Raw genomic sequence first — 22762 nt, 5'->3', positions numbered from 1 at the left:
TTCCCATAAAGAATTTTTTTTACTTCTTAAGTTGGCGAATCCCCTCCTTTACATCTGTCCGTATATTTGCTTCCCATCTTATGGAAGTGCATCCCTATCTTTAGACAGGCAATCCTAAACATAACTAAAGCTAGTGGGGAAATAACACTGCATTAACTGCCCCAAAACGTCTGAGAGGTGCTGGGCAGGTGGTGTGTTTTCAGTGTGAAGGCTGGTTCAGCTCTTTGTGAATTTGTAGTAAATCAGCACTTCATAATAAGAACAAATGTTTCATTCTCACTTAAAAATTACTACAGTTAGAAGCTTGTAATGTGTAGTTTTCATGCAGGGGTTACATGACGGGAACTTAAATCTGTTCCATTTTCATCTGTAATTTAAAACGTGTCATTTTGATCGATGAATTAGTAAAGGAACCCAGGATAATTTTGAAACTACCAGCTTAGTAAAGTTGCTTGACCTTGCAAATAACCTTTTCAGTTTAGAAGGCTTTAATAGCTTAACTATTAGCTAATCTCCTGGGAAACTTTTTCCCTGGGCAAAACTAGTATGGAAATATAACACCAGTAATAAGGTTTCCATCTTTCTTCTATCTTGATCTTTTTAATTAATTGCCACTCAGTAAAAACACAGACTGGGAGGCAGGGGATAAAATCTTTGCAAGGGGAGGGCAGGAGTTAACTGCAGAATGTTTCTATCCTTTACCTGCCCTTCTTGCATAGATTCATTAGAGGCTGAAAGATATTAGCAATTGTTAAGGTACAACTGCTGCTTGATTGTTTGACGCTTTTGGCTGAAAGCTGTGAAATCGATCATTTTGTTATGGAAAAAAGCCGCTCAGTGCCTACCAGGAGCAAATATTTTAAAGACTTAAATGCTTTGTAGAGCACCTCAGCAGGCCCCTGGGAGCTTTTGTGTTACAATCGTGTTGGTGCTGGGTTTTGGGTCTTGTGGCTAATTTCTGGGAAAGGTTTTTCCATTTTTTTTTATTTATTTTTTATTTTTCCAACAACTGCCAAGGACTGCAAATGTTTGATTTGCCAGAAGAAAAGCAAAGAACAAAGACTGAAGAGGACAAGGTGGAAGTTCAAGGCCCAGGTGACACATGGACTATCATCTAGTCCAAAACAGGCCTTAAGTTCCTGAGCATCTTATTTAGTTTATTTTCCCAATGTTTCCATTTTACACATTTTATCTGGTCCTCTAAAAGAAGTACTACACTGAATCTTTGGGTGGTTCTCCTGATTTCCTTACCCAGTGGATGAAGGGTTTCAGGGTTATAATTTTGCTCTATGTGCATCTTTTTCCATGCTGTTTGGAGAAAAAAAAAAATAATAATAATAATAAAATAATTTTCTTGGCCAGCATGGTGATACCCTTGCATTGTTTTAGCTCTGCCAGCCCAGCTCCAGACTCAGCTGACTCTCTTTCCAGTAATGACAGGGGCACCACTGTGCCAAGCACCCAGGGACGACTTGGATATCTGTTGTGCTTCAGGTGCTGCTTTCCCCACTCTCTTTCACCCTATTAACCTTATTAACTGTTGCTCTTCCACTAAAAAGTAAGTGGAGGCAAGTAACTGAAATGAAAGGTTGTTTCAGACCACAAATAGAAATATTTCTGTTTTTAAAAAAGTTGTGGGTGTTTTTTTTTTTTTTTTTTTTTTTTTTTTTTGTGTGTGTGTGTGTGTGTCTCTCTCTGTGTGTGTATTAGTTTTGGGGAGGACAGGGCTTGAAGAGCTCAGTGAAATCTTCACTTACTTGCAAGCATCTTTTGCAGGGATACGGATCATCAATCAGACAGGTTGAAGGCACAATTTATGTAGCTATAACACGTCTCCTGGATGAAGTCCGAGAGTTTTGGTGCAAGTGAACACAGCCAAGGGTCTTCCCTCAGGCTTATCTTTAACACCTAAAATTTACTCTGCAGGTCTGTGCTTCAAGTGTTTGGCTACGTGAGTGAGGGTAGGCCCCTATCGCGGTGCCAGTGACAGAGCCAGCATCTGCTCTGGCATTGCGTGTCTACGCTATTGATCTCCAGCCACCTCCAACCCCGCTGAGACTGTGCAGACATGCACTGCATGTGATTGACTGCGCACGGGGTCCTGCTCTGCGGGCTCTGTTTTTACTGAAAATGAGCTTCATCCTTGCTCGGCAACTGGTGTTGCCTGGTGACCTTTGAACCAGCACTTAAGCCCCTGGAGCACAGAAATTAGACTTCAGTCTGGAAGGACCTCTGCTCCAACAGATGACCTGTTATTTTATCTTGAGCAGCGGCAGCCGTGGAGGAGCGTTGGCACATGGCTTTTAGAGCTAATCACTCACTCGCTTTGAGGAGAGCAGGAATTTCACTCCCTCCCCCTTCAGCAACCTGGGACTTTATTGCATGTCTGGATCATTTCAGGCTGATCCTTCCTTAACTATTCCTATTTATTTCTCCTGGGCCCAAACTTCTGATATAATGACTACACCTCTCTAGCTCACGTGATGAAGGCTCTTCACCTGAGCTCATTGAACCTAACCCCTTCCCTACTGCAGGTCCTGGTTATGCCCCTGAGCCCACCTGCAGTGTATTTCATCCTTCTGGGAACTCGCCATCAAACCCTGAGTCTCCCATACCCAAATCCTCTCTTCTTGCCTCTTTCAGTATCATTCATCCTTGATGTTGCACAGGAGGCAAGCCAAGGAAGAGGTGAAAAGAAGCAGGTCCCCCAACCCTTTCTCTCCTATCAAGCACTCAGGGAAAGCCAGAGGCTACAATTAAATTAGATAAGAATCTCAGTTTTTCATGCCCTGAGGCTCCTAAACATTAGTTCAATTCTGCTCTACCTAACAAGAGCTCCCGTCCTGGATTGGAGTGCGAAGTAGCAAGACCCAAGCTTCTGTCACAAGAAAATGACAAATGTCACATCTAGCTGAGTTATCTTGAGATTCAAAACAAGAGATCTGGAGATTGACACTCTTCCAAAGCTAGGGTTGCTGTTCTCCCTGGCAGGCCTACCAAGCTTCTTGAGGTTACAGAGCAGAATAAACGTGGTTTGTTGACTGGAAAGTGCTGTCAGTCTGTGGGAAGGGCTGCAGTTTCTTAGAGGTTGGTAGGAGAAAAAACAACAAAAAAGAGGAAGACAGGGATCATGCTAGGTATAAATCCATCAGTAATGTAATGTGCCCAAACTACCCTTCAAAACTTGTACAAGAACAATGGTGTAGAGGGTGAGCACCACCACTCCAGCCTCCCTCCTGTCTCATTAGGGTCAAGCCAGCCATAGAATCTCCCCAGGGCTGCCAGGCACCACCTCCATCCATGAGGAGATCTGGGCTGGTGGGTCAGAGCCTGAATTGGCTCCTCCAAACAGGTATTGATGGCAGGTTTACTCCAACCCTCCCAACGCCACTACGGGGACCCAGCTTGGAGGATCCCAGAGGAGCCCATGGGAGGAGAAGCAGAGCCTGGCATGTCCTTTGGGTCTTGCTGCTTGTATTGCTGGGGGCAGTTACTGTCAGAAACATGCTCAGAGATGTGCATCTTCCCAGGAAACAGAAGAAATAAACCTGTTGTCAATGTCCAGAGAATCTCAAAGTGGTGTTTTCACAGCATGTCAGCTGCCACCTCCTGCTTTCACCTTACCACCCTTACGGCGAGCCTGCATCTCTGGTCTCCACGGGGTTATCCCTGGACTATTTTTACCACGTGAGTACCTGGTCCAAACACTGGATGCACACACACAGCTTTCTTGGAGGTCTGTGAGCTAATGGGCCTCTACCCGTCCTCCCAGCAAGCCGCACGCCAACCCACAGAAAAGCCATTTAACGAAAATGCCGGGCTGAAACACTCCTGTCTGGTCAGGGACATTGCAACTGCAGAGGAGAATTCATGGCCCCTCGCAGAGGACTGCACTCAAAGTAAATAATATTATTTTAGAAAACAAAATTCATTTTGCAGCCTGAGACCAACTGCAACAGGATACAAGGTGGGGGGAAAAAAAGTAAAAATGCCTCGCCCCCAGGGCTATTTATTATTTATACACCACCGTGCCTAGATAAACTCCCCCTTGAAAGAGTAGGACGAAAATAATTCTGCAATGTGGAAACAAACTACCTATTTAAAGTGATTTTCTGCCTGAATGGCCTCATTATAAAAACAGCCTGCGTGCAATAACTTTTTACCTTTTTCTACATTATCCAATGAACTGCTTTTTGTCACTCTCACCAGCTCAGCACTTTCATGCAGCCACCTTGGTGGAAGGCCTCCGCGGTTTCCTTAGAAACGTCTTCCTTCCTGGAGGTTGACCCACGGTGGTTTAGGCAGAGAAAGCCCTGGAGAGGCCCTGTTCAAACAGGAAGGAGCAGACAGTTTAATGGCCAGCTTTGCAGCTCTATTCCTCCACAGTTTACAGTAGTTGGGAGCTATAAAAAAAAAAAAAAAAAAAAAAATCATAACGAATGTTTCTTTATTTTACTTTGTGTTGGTGTTTTTTGACAAAACGCGATGGGCTGCGGGCTGAATCTGGAGCTCGTGGGCTGTTTTTGGTGGGTTCGCTTGAGAATTGCTGGTGTTTGGGAGATGGCCTCCCATGCTCAAGTAGGCCTCGTCCTTTGTAAAAAAATGCATGCTCTTCAGCTTATAGGTACATTCATAAGTTGGTAGCAGAAGGAAACCGGTCCGAAAAGCACCTTTCAAGTGTTTCCCAGTGCTCCTACATGAATGCTCTGTGATGTCCACGCAGGAATGAAAGGCTGGTTTCCAGCAGTGCAGGAGAGAGCTGGGACAAGCACTTGGCAGAGCTGGGTGTTATTGCATGAAGCTTATCCACAGACATGCTTGAGGCCATACACTTGTTCACAGGCACAGGAATCTACCTCACACGCTGACTGCTGCCATTGGCATTGCTGGGGATGTTGCTGGTAAAGCTGTAGGAGGTTTCAGGGTGATCCCTGTGGGAAAGGAGCTGGTGAGAGCTTTCCTCCTTGTACCTCCTACCAAGTCATCCCCACCTGTCTAAGACACCAGTGAGAGCAACGCATAGGACACATCATGCAGATATTTCACACCTGCAGCTTCCTTGCATTTTCTATTCACTTCCAGAGGATGGCATCTTCCAAATGGGGACAGCCAGGTTGGGGTGACCTGGGACCGCCTGCAAAACTGTGCAAAGCCAGCCTGAGGCAAACGGCAGGAGATGGTACCCACCTGTGTGCCCTCCTGCACACCCTCATGTGTGGAAAGTCTGTGTTATTTCTGTCCCTAATGCACTTGCTCAACTGCTAAATATGTAAAGAAATCTTTGTTGCAAGGATTGGGCATAAGCAGAGAGAAGCGACATAAAGAGGTTCAAAAGGGAGAACTGTAATTAACAACAACAAAAGTGAATTACTCAAGAGCATGTCTCTTAATGTTTTAGTAGCAAACATCGTTTGCTACCATAGAGCAGGTTTCTCAGGCCAAACAGGAAGGAAAACAAACAAACAACTACAGGCAGCTAATTCACAGGCTTTTAGAAGTCAGGTTATCAACCAGGGACCCAGGGACAGGAACTGATGAAGCACAAAACTCCAGGGAAACAGATGAGGTTTCCAAAGAACACAAACACATAAAACCCTAAGATGTACATTTATAAATAAATCCAGGAAAGAGCAGGACACCTGATTCCCAGGCTGAGATTTACAAGCTGGAAGAAGAGCCTTCAGACTCTTGATTCACACAGTTAAAATCTGGAAGCGTTTGGGTAGGTAACTTGGATATATGCAAATTGTTGATAAGGCAGATAATGTTAGTGAGAGTGACTGCTGCTGGTCTGGGTGTGACAGCAGAAGAGGAGGGCAAAGAAAAGCAGAAGAATATATAGCAATGTGGAGGCCAAGTATTAGACAACTCCACTGGACAGTGATAGCTACAGAGGAGTGTCCTGCAGCGCTGCCCACAGTCTTTGGGGCAGAAACACCACTATTAAGTCAAATCAGAAACCACAAGGCTCTTGATAGATGCTGAGTTGTGCTTTGGGATGACCTGCCATGAGCTCCCATTCCTTTCCAAGCACTTCTCAACCTCCAGACCGTTTGTATTTTCAGTGACATAGTAATGGATAGGGTTTAATACCTACAGGCAAGAGTTAAATGGCCTCTTGGTGATGTGTAAATTAGTGAGTGGACAGTTGCTCCAGAGAGAAATGGCAAATAAATATTTATTAGTTGTTTCAAAGAACCACAGCCATAAAACTCTGTCTTTTGACTGCAGAAGTGTTTGTGTTTTTACTGAAACCAAAGCTAAAGGTGATAGTTTTATTCCTGACTGAGGTAACACGTATAACTGTGATTTACTGGCCAGCTAATAATAATAATAATAATAAATAATAATAAAAAAAGAATAAACAGAATGTATTTTATTTTGCTCTGCTCTTGCAGTATACAAGGAAGATACCAAGAAGGAATTTAAATACCATTTTATTTGAGCAAAATTACTGTTGATTTCACTAAAATATCTGATTTTCTGTCTTATTTGCTTGTTATCAAAGTAATTGCTGACTTCCTGGGCAAAGAGCTTTAGCTAAGTGGTGGTGTAGTGGGACAAATGGTGTAACCAGGAAGTTAAGTGGGGCAGTGTGATCATTGGAGAGTGTTACAGGGGTTAATACTGGATCCAGTATTGCTTAACAACTCCATTAATAACCTGGAGGTAATGGGCATAAATTGAAATACAGCAAATTACATTTGCTGAAACACACCCTTTTTATTTTCCATTTGAAAAACACACACACACACACAAAACACCAAAAAACTAAACCAAACCAATACAACATCAAAAACAAACAAACAAACAAAAACAACACTTTTTTAAAATGTGGAAGTGAGGATGGATGGACACTGGACCAGGTTGCCCAAAGAGGTTGTGGGTTCTCCATTGTCTGTCTTCTAAGCTATGTAAGGCATCATCTAAACTAAAAAATAAAAAAATAATAATAAAAAAAACACCCCATAGTGAGGCACATAATTGCCTAGCAGAATATTCGGAAATACTGAGTGGACATAAGTCTTTAGGTTCAGTGGGGACCTCAAGTACATTACAACACTGTCCAGCAGGAATGAGGTCATTGGAATATAAGGATATAGACAAATTCTTGCAGTCTCATCTTAAGTCTATCTTAAACATATGTTTATGCAATATAACATAACATGCATGAAACACATTTACATATCCTAAATTACAGTGACTTCTAATAAGATCCATGCTGGACAATGAGCAGCTTGGCATTAAGTGAATAATTCAGTGTTAACTTTTTCCTTGCATTTTTACAGCGTCACTAGAACATACTGTGATTTGGTCAGGGTTGACTTACAGAAAAAGTTGTTTCTAAACCCACATATAGGTTTTCAGATGGGAGGTTAGACATAGAGGCACCAGACACCGATGAGGGATAAGGAAATGATGGAAGCTGTCATTCAGCAAGGAACCTGGGTATGTGCCATGGCTGACACTTCTGAGTTTACTCCAACCTACCTGCAATAAGTGTTTAAATTGTCTGAACACACACAATGAGGAGTAGAATATGTACAAAGTGTGCTGTTTTCTCATTCCCACCCAGAAATAACAGTAACTGCTTTTTGATCTGTGGGCTGTGGTTTAGCATGAATTTACAGAAGAGCATGCCATGTACACTTCAGTGCAGCCTTTGAAATAACTCGTGTTTCAATGACCCCAGCATCCTGAGTCAACTTAGTTAAGGAAATATGCACCGAGAGGTCATAAAAGAGGCCAGGCCCTCTGCAGCTCTGCGGAGACACACCAGTGCCTGGAGACAGCCATCCTTCAGGCTCTGGTTTCATACAATTCCTGTCTTATCTCCATGCATAGAACAGCCACACTAAAATTGGCACTCTTTTAAATAGATGGTCTCCAAATACTTGGCTTGGGGACTGAAACAAAACAAGGAGAATATCCTGATGATTCAGAATGCAAAAGAAAGTTCAGTGATGATTACCCTTTGCAAGAACGTCCCTGATCTCCAGGGAAGCTGGTTTTGAGCTTGAGATGGGGAAAAAACATAGCCGCTAGTCTGTTTACAGCAAAGAAAACTCATTCTTTTCTGTATGCATGTGTGAGTAGTGGCTGAAGTATTTCATTGCTCCGTGCTTGCTAATTCACCTTTCAGCTGAGACCATGACAAAAAAATGCCATCCCCAAAGGAAAATGTCATTTATTTCTGGGAAGACATGAATTAACACAAATTAAAATCCTATTTGCATAATTCGCTTGGAATTCTAGTTGAAATGCTTTTGCAATCTTAATTACACCATTTGTTTCTCATTTAATTGCAATTGCTCAATGCTCCTGAATCAAGTTTAAAAGGAAAGAGCCGCTGTGTGACTTCTCCATGAGACACCTAAGCCCGGACGGCTCCTTCCTGGGCAGCTCTGAGCGTGTGTCATCAGGCAGCTGGCCCCAGCCTCTCTGGGCAATGCATTCTCCCTTCTCCCTTAGGACACGAGAGCAAGAAATCCTAAATACCCCTGTGCCTCCTCAGGAGCCAAGTCACCCAAGTGCCTTCCAGGGAGAATTTACAAAATGAGAAGGGGCGTGGGGGGGGGGGGGGGGGGAAGAAAAATAACTCCAGGATGAATGTAGATGAGCTGTTATTAATAACGAAAATCCTTTTATTAACCCCTCTTAGTCAGCTTTGGTTTTGCTGGGGAGGGAGAAAGTTGTAAAGATAACTGCAATACATTAAAGGGACTGACTATGTAGCCTGCGCAACAAGCCGTGACACATAAGATAAATCCCTAGGGACTCTCTGCCTGTTTACAGTACTTCCAGATAAAATAACTGGGCTGCCACCACGGAGAGACTCCCCTTTTCCAGGAGTGACAAATCTGGAGCTGAGCAACTCAATTTGTGCCCTGACAGTCAGATCAGCTTTATATGGCCTCTAATCCCCCCCCCCCAGATTACTTTCCTCCGTGAAGACTACCACTTCATTAGTACACAAGGTGAATTTTGTAGCAGCACCAAGGTTCGTTCTCATGTGTTATCTTTGCCTAGAGAATAGGACTTCTGACATAAACCTGGAAGGTAGTTCAAAGCCTAGAAGCATAAACACACATCCATTTTTTGTACTTTAGGAATAGGTAATGTAAGAGTTGAAAGGTGAAGGTTATGGCAGTTCGTGTTTATTTCACCAAGAGCCAAGAGATGGGAAACATCTGGCACTTACACACCATGCAAGTCTTAAAAACAAAGAGACCTAGACTTTAGTCCGGCTGAGCAAGCACTGGGATAAAAGCTAATGACAGGCTGCTTATTTAAAGGGATCATAATACAGAACAGCCATGTAGGGAACCGGGGAGGATTGGGAAGAGGGAAAATGAGGGTAGAATTTAGCTGTGTATTTCCAAGGGTCAAAGCCTGACTTCAGTTACACTCCAGTGTCAATCCTGTCCTCCAGGCCTTACACAGCACCTAGGACCCTCCGGATTTCACCTTTTCCTAGTTTCTAACACAGACAGATATCCAAAGCAGACATGCTGCTGATGTATTTCATGTATGACAGTGTAGAAGTCCTTAGGACCAAGGGCTTTCCTGTAGGTGAAAGGAGAGATCTGAGCATAGAAGCAGCAACTCGGGGGGCTGTGATTTGTCATGTCAATGTGAAAAGCTCATCTGTAGTATTGCTTGGGAATGATGGAAGAGCTCAAGCACATTGAAGTGGCCTCCCTGGAGCAAACCTTCACCTGCTTTGTGTCTTCCTGAAAAGGCATGGCAAAAAAAAAAAAAAAGTGCTTTGTAGAGTGGGGCTCCCTACTTTAGAAAAATCCCATGTTCATTTATTTGAGGAGTGGCTGCTCCTCTCCAAATCACATCACTCTGATCTCTTATTGTCTTTATCCAACACCAAAGATAAAATCATCTCTTTAGTGGGGATTTACCCAGAAACTGAAGAGCAGTGACCCTTTCACTCCTTTCCCCACTGCCCATGGACATTGCACTGGATGTGCTCCTGCCTCTGCTCAATGACAATGGCTGGGCTGCGTGGTCACCCCTGCCTCCCCAGCCTAATGGCCTGTCCATATCCTCGCAGTCTCACTAGAGATCATATCCCATCACAAAAAATAAAAATAAAATAAAATAAAAAAAAGTCATGTAGACAAGAAAAAGACACTTATATGCTTGTGATGTGCTACCATGTGTGATCTTTCAGCCAAGGACACAGATATTACAGCCATGCTATCTCCTTCACCCTGCCCTACCCATTGCTTCCACTTGTTGGCAAGGTATGATTCCAATCCCAACCCCACAATGACACTGAGGATTGATATTTAATGTATCTCCGCAGTAATGAGGAAATGTGATCTCCTTTTAGGCTTTTAAAGCTAAGCATTGAAAATTGAATGTCCTGTACTTTGTAGCAAACACCCACGAGAGACCTGTGTAATACGCTGTTTTTTCAAGATAAAAGACCTGTCACAGGCTTGCAACTAAGCAGCAAAATCCTCTTGATCCCCTAACATGTGATAAGGAAATGATGCCCTAGAAAAAGATTCCAATTTTCAGAGGGTAGCTACGTGACAGGCGCACAAGTGCTAATTCTTATTAAAGCTGTGGTTTGCACCCAACTGGAAGACTTGTGGTGTCATACCACCAGTGCCATGTGCCAGATGAGCATCACGCTGCTAGAGCATAGGCAAGCTCTAATTAATGGCTTCACATTTGTGGGGGGAAAAAAAAAAAAAGCACCCTAAAAAAAACCTTATAACAGCATTTTTTAAAACAGATCTGTATTGTCTTAACTTCATGTTGGACCAGCTATCTTCTGCCTTCCCACAGCAGGGGTGCAGTGAGCACAGAAGTATAAAGCTGGTATAAATTCCATATCGTGTCCCTCGGCTAATTTGACAAAACACAATCATGTGTCCATGCCTGATCCACATTAGATTTATAGTCCTGGGCGAGCTGGTAGTGCACAGATCTGGTCTTAATAATCCTGGAACCACAGCCTAAACCTATTAGCTGGAAGTAGTTATATGATTCTTAATCCTATTTTGTGTCAGAGCAGATGACTGCAGCAAGACTGAGCAGAAATTGCATGTTTTTGCCTAGCTACGCTTGCCTTGGGCCTAAGATTTTCTGAGAGTTCGGACCAGTCCAGGCACTAATCATAAAACTGATGTTTTGGGGTCAGTTTATGGGAATTGAACCTAGCTGCCCAAGATCCCAAAGCATGAAGAAGATTTGTCCTGGGGGAAATAGACTCCTTTTACATGCAAGACACTTATTTTATGTGCAAAGAAATACCATCTACCTTTGTGAATCCACCATAAGAGCAAGATAAAAGCTCCCATGCTCCATGTGATTTGCATGCATAGTAAAGATTGTGAACAGTGTTCCCAGAAAACTTAATGAGAGACCTGTAGTGCAAGAGTTCACCATAAAATACTCAGATCCCTTCATCAGAACGATTTACCTATACTAAATATCTGAAAATCATAATCATGTTGCTTCCCCAGCAATTAGAAATTTTTATATACTACATTTCTTTAATAATAATAAAACTTTATATATATATATATTTTAAAAAGTCATCCCCTTACAAACACACTATTAAATTACAGTTTATAGCTCTTGCAGTGGGGTAAATTATGGCTCTTTTATTAAAGAATTTTAAAGACTGGGGTTTTACCGACATGCTGCTCGCTGCCAATAGCTGGCCAGGCTGCAAAGGTGCAAGTTGTATCTGACAGTGGTCTTCTGCACACCAAGAGGGAATTTCTGTTGGGCTTTCCAAATACAGGGATGCCACAGGAAGCATCTTGCAGCTCCAGCTCTGAGCCTCTGATCTTCAGCACCCATTATCTGTGTTGTCAATGCTGTATGCTCTCTCCCAGGAGCGCTGGGAGATGGGTAGACCCATGGAGGAAGGGACTGTAGCCTGTTGGACTAAATGATCTTTCAAGGTCCCTTCTAATCCCTAACATCCTGTGATTCTGTGATTCTGTTACTGGTTTACTCTTCCTGTATTAGTTTGGTTGCTTCTTTGCGAGTGGCCCTGCTGCTCCATAGGGACTGGCCCACCAGGAACTCTTCACCTTGGAGCACTTACCAAACTGCAAAACATAAATAAAGCATTGGCAACATCCAGGCTGCAGAAAGATGCAACAAAAACGCAGACTCGTGTCATCATCCCAGCTATGCCAAAGGCAAGCTCGCCTTCAGGACCCGCTTGTCCTCTGTCTTGCCCTCCCTGCACTTACAAATTAATGTCGGGGAGAGGAAAATCAAATCCCAGATATTAAATGGAAAGCTTAGGCCTTGTTCTGAGTCCGTGCTGCATTTTCCCACTTCTACAGGCTTGCATCTGCCATCGATAGCTACCTGCTTTTGTCGTTGTGTTGGCTGATGCTGAATTTCACCGTGAGAGCAGACCTGGACATGCACACGGTTGCGGAGCTGAAGCTCCGACAGCCTCACTGGGGGCCGATCCTGCGCGAGAGCTCCTTGTCTCCCGCTCCGAGCAATTTCTGCACACAGCATTTGGCACTCCAACAGGAAATTAAGGGCTGTAGGAAAGCAACCTTTGGCCTTTAATTCACTTTTTAATAAAATCATTAAAAGAAACTTACTCCCTGCCAGACATTATGGGAAATTGCTTTAATGATACTTTTAAGCAAAACACATTCACTCAGCTGCATGCGTGGCTTGCTCAATACCTTCAGCTTCCTTATTTATGTGTTTGCAGTATGAAAATGGTTTGAATTATAAAGTCAGGCTAGAAAGTTCTCTGTGAACCTGGCCATGATAACAGCTAGGGGCCAGGTTCTGTCTGTTTAATTCATCTCTAATGCATAAAGGATAGTTTAAAAGTTTTGCTTGACAGGACCTTTAAGTATGAGCCAAAGATGAACAACAACAATAGAAAAGGACAAAGCAGAGGGGTTCTGTGTCCTCTCTCCTTGCTTTGAACAAAAAGGGTGCCATTAACCACACAAGGTGTGGGTGTAAAGCAAAGCAAAGAAGCAGTTTGTGGGAACACAAACCTGCCTGACCACAGGCTTAGCTCCCCAGCTGGCTGTCATTCCATTGGCTTTAGATTTTGCCATTGCTCTCTAGGCTTTTGCAAAAAAATCCACAGGATTTTTAGTACTAGAGAAAAGGCAATTCTTGCTTTATCATTGCTAAATTCATAACTTACCACTTGGGCATATAGCAGTTTTTTAAGAAATTTTAGTAATTGAACTGGTCCTATGGATAAGTAGATGGCTACTGAGGACATCTTAAGAATTACAAGGGAGAGCTGTGTTAAACCTCATTACTCAGTTACAGCAGGGAAATTTTAAAAGACTGAATAACTTTTATGGAGTGCAAAATTTGCCCTCGCATATTTTGATTCTTTCTTTGTTTAACATTGTTTAACAAAATGTTAATCGACAAACCTGGTAGTCGGTTTTCTACAATCAATAAATTCTAAGTCCAAGTCACAGTAGCTTTTATGTCTGTACGTTGTAAAAGTAAATTTACATCATATGTCAAACATTACACATGAAGACAAAAACAACGCTGATTTCGAGTCCTCAAAGATATATGTGCATCCATAAAAGCAGCAAGCTGTGTCCTGAGTACAGCTGGATGATCATGCTCTGACCAAATGGCTTTTTGTTGAAAACCGGAGATTCGTCGGACTCAACTGTTTCCCAGAAATGCATCTGTTTCACGGAGCTTTGGGAAATGTGGGAAGAGCCCCTGGGTTTCTGCTGGTCCTGGGGAGCCCTCGTTTTCCTGCTCTCTGGCTGTGGAGCAGCCAAGGGGACATACCAGGATCCCAGAGGCTTGGGGACGCCCGGAGCAGAGCCCAAATGAGAGTCACGTTGCTCAGAGCACCATGGTAGTCTGGTAAGGTATGGTCACCAGAGGGAAATGGCAAGAGAGGAAAGACCCAGCTGTGCTAATTAATTGCAGGATGACTTGACACCACCAGCGAGATCATGGGAAAGGCAGGTATGATCCTGGCAATATGGACTGAGCAGACATAGGAGGCAGGGAAGTCTTTGCAAAGGCCTCATGGGCTCAGTGGGGGTCCTGGGTGTATTTCTGTGCACTTTCCAGGCCAGGTAAATCCCAGGAGAAATTCAGAAAAAGAAGTCAGCTAAAACCACCAGGCAACAAGCAGCCTTTCTTACGAAAAGAAACGTAAAACCCGTGCTACTTCCAACCCACTGAAATGCAATCTGAGGAGGACACATTATCTATCTAGGAATATATTGGAGTAGAGCAATGCAAGGAAAAAAAAAAAAAAAAAAAAGCAACAAAACAATTACACTTTTTTTTTTTTAATTTAAAGAATAAATGTGATACAAGAAGGATGGAGTATAATCTATGCCCATAATTACATACACGTACAAGGAGCTCTGCTGCCTAGAGGAAAGCCAAACCAGCAGAGCTTCAAGGCTGATGGGATCTCTTCAGAAATTCCCCCAGCATGCTGGAGGTAGCAGAAATCTTCTTGCAGTGGCCGTAAGTATTTAATTTTTTTTTTTTTTCCAGAAGTGAATACATATTGTTACTCATCCTAACTCCAGGAGTCTGCACTTTAGGGACTGGGGAACATGACAGAAAGAGAAAAGGTGGAACCAGAAGAGAAGATCAGTTCACAGGCTCATTGTTGGTGGGAACATCCTCTGTGGAAAAAAAACAAACACTGCTTCTAGAGAAAACACAACCAATGAGAGTATTTCCAGAACATTTTCCAATGACATGACATTACTTTAGTTGGGTGGACTCATCTTTGGCTAGTTGTGTCCCCATTATTGGCTGGAAACCTCACAGATGAGTAAGGAAAGGGACGCCACCTATTCCCATGAGCAAAGAGGCAGTTTGAGCTGCACTCTTCAACAAAGAAAGCCCCTGTGTACCTTTCTCATGGAAGGAATTTATTAGAAAATCCCTAATGAAAATTAATGTACTTCTGAAATGAGCTTTTTATCTAATACCTCACCAGCTTGCTGGGAAGCGACTGGGTGGAGGCAAGCAGATTTCACGCTGGATCCAGTTAACACAAACTGCCACCTGGTGAATGCCAAAAAGTATTTTTGACTCTGCTAGGCGTGGTCTGGGTTTAAATTTTGGAGGACTGATCCTCAGATATTCACGTTGTACAACCAGGGCTTACGACACAAATGCAGGTGCCATGAATCATTGCACTGTTTCCTCCAGCCGCGCTGCAGAGAAGGATTTAATCGCATGCATGGGTTCCTCCTGGAGCCCCCAGGCCCTTCCTGCTGATCCAGCTGCCTTCACATCACAGGTGGAGGTGTCTCGAGAAGCTGTCCTGCACCTGTGCTGCCACACAGGAGTGAGAATTCTTCCTTGTGGGGATGGCAAAGGATGCTGAGGGCAATGAATGAGGCATCCAAACCCTGTGGCAATGAGACCAGAGCGGTGTCCAAGGGAGATGTGGGGTGCCAGGCTGCAGCATCTCCTTTCGGGCAGCTCGTGGCATCACAGGCCTGCTCTGAAACCTATTGACACTGGGGGACTCCCACTGACTTTTATCAGTTTTGGCTCACATCCTTGGCATCTGGCTCATGCCTCTTTATTTATAATGTCATGCATATCAGAGGCAGCCTCCCAGGGAAAATACACCAACTCATCTTCTTGCTCAAAGAAGCCATTTAGCTGTGATCATAATCTGTGATTTCACTGCTAGACCCTATTTGCCTTTGCAGTTAGACTCTCTGGGGATGGAATTTTATTTCTTTGGCACAGCTTAAGCATTGTGCTGTGCAAATCTATCTCTCTCTTTATCTCATACATACCTAAGTAATAAGTGTGTATGTGATGAATAATAAGTACATAGGTGTTACGGGCCTCCTTTGTATTTCTATGGTGCTATAAATAGCCCCAAAAGTGCAAATAACTCTACTGTGTGCCAGCTCTAAGCTTTCTTGATATAGCCACAGCACTGTGAGGGAGTATTATTATAAGCAGAACATTTCTGAATAATTAATCTTTCTGATATAAGACATGCATACCAATTCCAAATAACCCTGGTATGCATTCTTGTTTGAAAGGGGAAACAAAAGATGGGGAAAAAGTTGAGTCAAAGTTAGGAGCTAAGATACAGACTCCAGCCAGGAACATACAGATTATTTTTCTCCTTACCCTTACAATTCATAACATATTTTCCCTATAAAGTAAATGTATAAAATATATGAGCACACCTCTGACAGGATCACAGCTACACATGCAGCAGTGGGGCATAGGGATGGAGTGCTGGACAGTGTCTTCTGCCAGTAACCACCAAGTATGGTCCCAAAAAGTCAGTGGCTCTGCAGCAGCAGGCACGCAACCTGTCAGATGCCCTGAGGCATCTGTGTGTCACTTATAAACACATCCAGGTTTTAACTTTAGCAGCTGTAGCAGAATTCACTGGGCTGAGATGGGCAAGAAACATGTGCGAGGCAGGAAGTTTGGTGGTGTGCTCATCATTTTCAGTGGGTGTTTCTCTGCACTGCATTATTTTTACGGGAGCAGAAGGCATTGGCACGTAGCACACCCAGCTGGAGGAGGCGGCGGGCCATGGGGACACCACTTTCAGTATTACTCACAGCTTTCTATTCACTGTCCAGCTCGTGTTGCCATTCCTGAAAGTCAGTCTTGCCCTGCCTCAAACAAGTGGTTCATTACCCCTCCGAGATGGAGTTATGGGATGGTCTCTGTATAGCAACATCAGACACAAAATGGCCCTAAGTCTTTAAACATGGTTAATCGGACACCGGGATCATCTTAAGAGTGAAGGCTAATTTCTACTTTTTCTAGTTGTCTCATCTATTTTCTCCTGTGCCATCTGAAGTCTCACAAATCAAGCCAAACACATCTTTTGTAAATAAAGGTTGAAAGAGCTTTGTTTGTCAGTTGTGTAATGTGAAATTATACATAATACACAAAATTAAAAACAAACAAACAAACAGAAATCAGAGTGGCTTGTTAGAATAATTCATTTCTTCTCTGACTAATACAAAAGGCATTGTCAGAGCACTCCCAGAGCTGGCATTTATAGACGGCCTCAGCCTTTGAAATCCTGCAGTCCTGTACTGCTGAAACACTGATGAGCTGGCAGACGTGGTTGATCCTTGTCCATGCCATGAGGTGTGGAGGTCTGCAGGTCTGGAGGAAAATTGACATCTCCTTCTTCCAGGACTCTACTGGATGATAGTTGCCTATAATATCACCTCTGCCATAGCAGTGTTGGTGTGGAGGAGAGAGGTCACTGTGATTTATCACAATATACCTATTGGTGGACCGAACAACCTGGTTTTGGTGATGGATGGCCCAGCCTTGCAACTGCAATCCAGATCCAGGATGGGCTCACAACCAGCCATTCAGTTTGGAAGCGTGGTTTGGATTATCCATGCTAATTTTTGCTCTCTGCCTTGCAGGAGATTCTGCTGCTGGTGGCTGCAGGCTTACATTTTATCACTATGCTGCAAGGACATATAAATAGTCTAATTATCGCTGAATCTGTCAGAGGAACTACATAAAAACCCCAAGAAACTGGGGTTTGGACATTTATTCCTTGGCCTTCAGCAGCAATTGTGGTATTTAGCATAGTGTTATTGTTTTGTTTTGTTCTGTTTTTTAAAAACATTTTTTTATGATGACTTTAGTGGGAAAGGAAAATTGAATTTGCAGCTTTCTTTGGGGATTTGGAAGGATTTTTGCAATACTAGAGACCAGGACTGACCACAAATTTCTCCCCAGATTCACTGAACTCCCTCTGTCATAGGGCTGCTGTGCCTGAAATGTGCTCTGTGCACAAGGAGGGTCCCTTAGACCTTAAAGGTTGGTCCCTAGTGCTAAATGTCTTGGAGACAAAAACCAGTGCATTTAATGCCAGTACAACAGGGCAGCTTAGCATCACACAGAGCATCACACAAAGCTTTAGGTCTCTATTGCAAGGGTATAAATCAACCCCATTTACATGAGGGGACAAGTTCAAGTTGAAGTTATCAGGGATGACGGCTCGAGTGGCATCCTGTACGTCAGGCCCAGAACCGAATGACCCCTCTTTTCCTTTTGCCAGAGAAACAACTGGTGAGAACATGTCAGATTTTATCTCTGATTCATGATTTTGGTTGGGAACATAGGAAATTTTTAACTGAAAATAATGTCTTTCTAGGGGCGTGTTACAACCTTTTCCTGACAAGGCCTTTATTTTTTAAAAGGGGGTAGTAAACAGAACAACACCCAAATAATGACAAGATTGAACTATATGGGCACTTTTAAGCATTTGTCATTGAAGAGATGCTGAGTTTCTTGTCTCCAAAGGGCAATCCATGAATGAGTTTCCTTGCAGCAGGACAGCATAGTAAACCTTGGCCTGTGCCACTTGCACAGCTGAGATAAGCCACTGCCAGATCTTCCATCTTTGACCCCTGACAGGAGGTCCCCAGTGGTCCCCTGCTGAAGTATCAAAGCACTGGTGACACACCACACTCCTTCCCACCATGAGGTTCCCCAGGACCATAATGTGGCCATGACATCCGACAGAAACCAGCAGTTGCTTCTGCATCGTCACGGACGATCTGCAGCCTAGTTAGAGCACTTCTATGTGTCAGAGTGCTGCGAGGGGGTGCAGCCTGGTGGGAGATGGGGTCTTATGATCCCCTTAACCAAGCAAAGCTCCCCCATAATAACAATAATAATAATAACAAGAATAGCAACAACAGTAATAAAACAACCAACAACAATAATAAGCAACCTACAACAACAATAATAATAATGAACAACCTACAGAACAAAACACCATAAAAACATCTCTGTTCTTCACTGCAGAGCAGTAAGATCATCTAACCTGTCAGTGCACACATCTCAAGCAGAGAGGCATTGCCCTTACATGTTAGACGAACAGCAGCTTCTTTCCTTTTTTTTTTAATTTTTATTTTTTTTCCTTTCTTAAGGAGATTGCAACCATGCAGCAGGCTGAGCTATTCAGAGGCCAAGTTACAACAGCCTTCAAAATCCTCTCCATTAGGAAGAAACCAAACACAGCAGGAACACTACGTGTTTGATTACTTTTGCCAAATTGTTTTTATGCTACTTTTCAACTGGATTTAGCATTCACTTCTCGAAACACAGGCCATAAAAGCTCTTGCTGTTCCCAGGAAAGGGACAAGAGGTCCTTCACACATCCGTGACAGCTCTCTGCTGCTCTTCTGGCTCTGGGTCCCACGTGTGGCCGTGTGAGTCCTGCAGAAACGGCCCAACAGGCTGCAGCAGACTGCCCTTTGTGATGAAGGAAGGCACCCAGCGGCCTCGTGGCCATCCAGCTCAGAGCCTGTATCCCAACAAATGCGAGGGGGCCGTGTCTGCTTCCCTCTCTGCACCTGGACCCACCACAGCGGCTCATGACAGCCATGGGCTCCTCCTCATCTCCGGGTTATCCCTCACCAAGCCCCTGCAGCGGCAGCCAAAGCGGTTCTGCAAAGCGTGGTGAGCAGTAGCGTTTTTAAAACATTTAATTCCACAGAATTAATTTCCCAATCCTCATTACCATGTTTCTGAAATAATTCCCATTTGTCTACTGTACAGTAAAGCTAATTAATTTCGCTCGACAACATTACATTTTAGAGCTGGAAATATCTTTTTTTTTTTTTTTTTTTTTTTTTTAAGGAAAGCTTTGTGATCAGCCAGCCCTGTGGTGAGGCAGCACTTATTGTTCCTCAGTGGGAAGAGACTTAGTGACACATGCTGCCTAAAGCATTAACCCTAATTCCTCCAGCAAACTGCACACCAGTCCCACAAACCGCTCTCTCTTTCCGATAAGGAAGGAAAAAAAATCAATGAAAAAATTTGTTGGTCATCAGGCAGCATATTGTGGCTGGAATTTTCCAACAAGCTCAGTGCTTCTAGCAGTGGCCAAGCCTTCGAGAGAAGCTCTCCATTGTCCAAAACAAATGTCTATGTTTTCAGAAGACAGGCAAAGATTAGGCACTGTCTGGGAAGAGATTCCACTTTCTGTTGCTTCCAAGTTTTATTTTTTGCACTTGAGTCTTGTCCTGGTGCCTGGCAGGCTTGCAGAGGCTCCTGAAAAGTGCTCCTGCTCCAGCTCCGTGCTTGCTGCTTCTGTGGCACTGCCGATTGCTGTCCCTTAAAGTCCACTGCAGCTTTGGGGTGGCCTGGCCTCATCCTGCCTGTCTGGGCCAGCCAAAGAGAGACACAGAGGGAGTATAACCTCCCCGGAGGACTCCTCGGAGCAGAAAAGCCCATCAGGTTTGCCCTCTGGAGCGTAAGAGAAAAGCCTCGCAAATGCTCACACCCCAGAAAAGTGCACAGAGATCGTATCGTATTGCCGGCTGTAGCACAAGCGAAATGAGAAATCAAAGACACTGCAGACTTTTATTGTTCTTTTTAAGTTCTCTCCCAGCAAATACGGTGCCCATATTTTACAAGGCTACAACACAATAATCTACCACCACCACTTTAACGACCAAGCAGTTGCAGAGTTGATCTATAAACTGATGTTGCCATTTAATGTGGTTTCCAGTGAACTGTAAAATTTATAGCTGTAACTAACACCCCCCCTGCCCCTCTCTCTTTTATGTTCTCCTCAAAAACAAGCTGCTCCACAGCTCCAAAAGGCAACGGGCAGAAAATCAATGTGTAACCTGACGTGAGCTAATTAGGATCATATTCACATACCACGGATCTGCGGCCTTCTGGTCAATTAAGCGGAGATTAATGTCTAACACTGGATGGATGAATACCACCAAAAGGAAGGCACAGAAATATTCAGGTCCGCCCTTCTTGCGCAGCCTCTTTCATGAATCCTGGCAAAGCTGCTGAGCAGAGCAGAGACCCTCTGGGGTCTTTTTTCTGTGGGCTTTCCTCCAGTCTATCCCTTGCACACCTCTTGGCTCTATTTTGCCATCATCTCTGTGCCGTGCTGTGGGCTGGGAAGCAAATCCATTAGCACCCCTACTTCAGCAGCTGCCTGGGTTGCACTGATAAGGGTTCCTGTAAGGTGATCTCCACTCCTGCTCATTGTCCTGCCTCCTCTTGCACCCCCTTTCAAGTGATCAATGGGATTTAAATGGACTTCGCTTCAGGCCCACCACATGGGGGGGGGGGATTTTCTTCCAAATGAACGTAATGCAGGAAAATCTTGTAGGGCGCACATGCATGTGCATTGATTTAAGCTCACTGTTGTGAAAGTTTGGAATAAAACCCAGCAGTCTGATCCCAAAGCCCATTAGCCTTTGGAAAGCCTCCCTGTGATGTCAGTGGAGTTTGGAACCAGCTTTTGATGCTTTCTGGTAAGGCCTGATGGAAAAAAAAATCTCCAGGCTTAATGGGGGTGGGGGCTGGTGGTAATGACAAGGTTTTTTGATGACCACTACCTTTGCAGGGGGTGTATATGCTTGCTTGAAGTCCATTGATATTTTCTGTAGAAAACTCTCACATTGCTTCTGTCTACTTGTTGGCAGTGTAATTTTTACTGGGGGGGGGGGGAATATTTAATTTTCTGACCTTATATGAGATCACATTTAATGTTTTAATCTCTGTAGCAGCTTCCTAATGTGAAGGAGGCTTCAGTTCAAGATTTTATCTGGATATTCAATCAAAACTTTGGCCTTAGCTTCCCCCCCACTGGCTCTCTACTGCAAGCAAGCCTGCCTGCAAGCAATGGATGCCCACTGCCCCCATGAGAAAGGGGGAGGCTTCTTGGGGGGTTGAGGAGAGCAGCAGTAAGGGATGCAGAGCACCCTCAAGCCTTCCCCAGGAGATGTGGGGAGCTCCTGGGGCTGCAGCCTGTGGCAACTAGTGATGAGAGAAGTTCATGGTCTTCAGCATCATGCGTGCAGCACTTATGTGAGCACAGACTTGCTTCAAGCTGGCTTTGTTTGAAGTCAGAGCATGAGCAGAGATTTGGGGTAAGGTAAAGTCATGGTGATTTTTGGAGAAAAAGCGTGTTAAGCTCATGTCAACAGTGCCATGCTTTTTTATTAAACAACAAAACAAAAGAAAGACAGCCAGATTGTCACACCATTTGTCCTAGTGAATCCCAGCATAAATCAATGGGTAATGAACTGGCCACTGGAGAACCACGGTGCTGTGCCAAATATTTATGGTCAGCCCCATAGATATCACTGGAGGTGGGAATAGAAGAGGAACTGGAACTTGGGACATTCAAAAGTGTCAGATTAATTAATTTTTTCCCTTGACTTACTATATCACTTTGTGTCTATGCTTGCTGGTGAAGACTGCCCACTGCAAGTCCCCCTGCTCAGCACCATGTAATTATGCCAAGGCACCGCTGTGCAAGCGAGCAGACCCGGTGCCTGCTGTTTGCTGATAGGGCTGGGAGTGGAAACACCCAGAAACCTGCAGGCATCATAGCACTATGGGACATTGATGGAGCACCCCGATGAAGAGCCAGCCACTGTGTAACCAACGAGCCCATAAAGCAGTAACAATAAAAGAGCATTGCAAATAGAAACAAATATTATCTCTGTGAATCTGCTCTGAACATTTTACAGTAAGGAGAGCTCAACTCTAATTTCACAAAATAGGCCGGCAGCTGTGCTATTTATACATTCACCACCGAGCTTTCATTAATTTTAACATGTGTTAATGGACACCATGTATTATTCTGGGAGACTATATGTGAGGTTTGTTTAATTTCCTTAAATATCAAATATGGTTCAAGGAAAATAAACCATGGATCATATCCTTAAAAAGAAAGAAAGAAAGAAAGAAAGAAAGAAAGAAAGAAAGAAAGAAA

General features: G+C 43.8%; 1 long non-coding RNA gene across 1 annotated transcript in view; it reads right to left on the bottom strand.

Moving 5' to 3' along the window:
* LOC118170982 overlaps positions 1-22762 on the bottom strand; it is an 89125-nt gene that overhangs the window by 2982 nt on the left and 63381 nt on the right. Inside the window, exon 3 of the long non-coding RNA XR_004752979.1 lies at positions 4164-4324. This is a non-coding gene — a long non-coding RNA (uncharacterized LOC118170982). The remainder of the gene's footprint in view (positions 1-4163; positions 4325-22762) is intronic.

The sequence above is a fragment of the Oxyura jamaicensis genome, chromosome 8 (genome assembly GCF_011077185.1).
Source record: "Oxyura jamaicensis isolate SHBP4307 breed ruddy duck chromosome 8, BPBGC_Ojam_1.0, whole genome shotgun sequence".
NCBI classification, from domain to species: domain Eukaryota; kingdom Metazoa; phylum Chordata; class Aves; order Anseriformes; family Anatidae; genus Oxyura; species Oxyura jamaicensis.
Note: the sequence above shows the minus strand (reverse complement) of the source record. Positions and strands in the feature narration are given on the sequence as shown.